The following is a 2262-nucleotide window of genomic DNA, read 5'->3' on the forward strand; positions in this document are numbered from 1 at the left end:
CAAATCCCGATTTCGAGGCCGTTTACTCAAAATATTGACCGAAGTCAAACTTGGCCTTTTAAGCCGTCCTTAAGGAACCAAGTGTTCCGATTTCAACCCAAACTCATTCATATTTCGAACTACACATCCCCGAAAGTCATAAATCAGTAAAAGCAAGTACAAAAAGTCTTATTTAGGGAAACGGGATTCTAGAAAGCAAAACGATCGGTCGGGTCATTACAGAAGTGCAAATTGCCTAGAACCAAAAATTTGTTCTTCGAATTTTAACAATCCAATATACGATTTAATACCTAAATCTACTCCAAATGAGCTCAAATTTGAAACATAACCTCCAAATATCATCAAAAACAAACCCCAATCATCAATTTGTCAAAATAACAATAAATCTAACGAACTCATTTTGCAATTAAAAAAGATAAAAAGAAGAAACCCTAAGCAATAGTAAAAAATAAAGTGCCACAATAGCTCACCACTGTATAACATCATAAACTACCTTAAAATATACTCACAAACACCATATAAAATCAGTGTTACCCGAAGAAGAAGAAGAAGAAGAGGGGGAGGAGGAGGAGGAGGAGGAGGAGGAGAAAAGGCCTAAAGTTTTTTAAATAGTGGATACAAGTTTAAAAAAAAATTAAAAATAGGTACATGTTAAATGCGGCGACCAAATAGGACGCCCTGTTTACATTTAAACCATGCGGAAATGGTATCCAATCAAAAGCCCACTAAAACCACTCAATAACCCTTCAGTACAAGTCAATTAATATAGAGAAAATCTCACTTTATACCCATTAATTCCAAACTATTTACTCTTTAATGCCTAGGCCTAAACTATTTATCACTCCTACCCATATCCCCCAAATTATTTACCCGCTAATTTCAGATGAGAAACTAACTCCCGCTTCCTTTAGCTTCTCCAGGACAAATGTGGCTGCGTCACCTTGCCCAACTGGTAGTATTTTATTTCTTCTTATATTATATTAAATAATATTAATATTATTTTTTTTCTTATTCTCATTGAGTTCATTTGACGTGAACTCTAACTTACCACTCTAGTAACGTAGAGGCAATGTTCGAATTAAATATGTCTTTAAATAATATTAATATTATATTTTTTTTTATTCTCATTGAGTTCATTTGACGTGAACTCTAACTTACCACTCTAGTCACGTAGAGGCAATTTTCGAGTTAAACAAGTCTTTAAATAATATTAATATTATATTTTTTTTCTTATTCTCATTGAGTTCATTTGACGTGAACTCTTACTTACCACTCTAGTCACGTAGAGGCAGTTTTCGAGTTAAACAAGTCTCTATCTTTTCTCATTCAACTCTCACTCTTCAAAGTAGGGGTATACAAAGAAAATCGATAAACCGCACTAGATCGATAATCCAAGTCAAACCATTTTTATTTATCATAATCGATAAGCCGCACTAATACCTTCTGGAAGTTCATACTGAAATTTGATAGCATTTGGAGCTGATTTAAGGTGATTGAGATCGAAATTTTCAGCCGAAAATCGAAAAAGAACACAACTACCCAATAGTATACTGCTATGGTATACAATATGATGTAGGAGTATATAGCTATACTGCAACAGTATACTATTATACTTTACAATATACTGCAATGATATATTGTAATAATCGAAGAAGAACACAGTTACTTAACAGTATACCGCTACAGTATACAATATACTATAGGAGTATATAGTTATATTGCAATAGTATACTATTATAGTATACAATATATTTGTTATAATATACTGTAACAATATGCAATATACTATAACGGTATGTTGTAATAGTATACAATATACTATAATAATATACTTATTACTCGTAAATTCACTTGCCTTTTCCCTTTTAATTTGCTTTAAGCTTTTACCCAGCGTCAGGGGCAAATCGAAAATGCAAAAAAAATAAAAATATTATAGTATGCTATATAATGTAAGGGTATACTCTTACAATTAGATCCTTTGAGAATTTTTTAAAACTTTTATTGACAAGTGATATTATTTCAGTTTAATAATTGAATTAAATTTTTTTTAACTCTTTGCGTACAATTGTATACCCTGTTGGTATAGCTATATACTATACTGGTATCATATGTTAGTTAATATTTTTTGGTTGTATTAGCTACATTTACTTGGTACACAATTTGATTTTCTTTAGTAATAATATAAAAAAAATAATAAAAAATAATGAAAATGGTACATGAAATTAGATTATGAAGAGAAAAAGAATATATAAAAAAAAAGTT

Source organism: Nicotiana attenuata, unplaced genomic scaffold, assembly GCF_001879085.1.
Source record: "Nicotiana attenuata strain UT unplaced genomic scaffold, NIATTr2, whole genome shotgun sequence".
NCBI lineage: Eukaryota > Viridiplantae > Streptophyta > Magnoliopsida > Solanales > Solanaceae > Nicotiana > Nicotiana attenuata.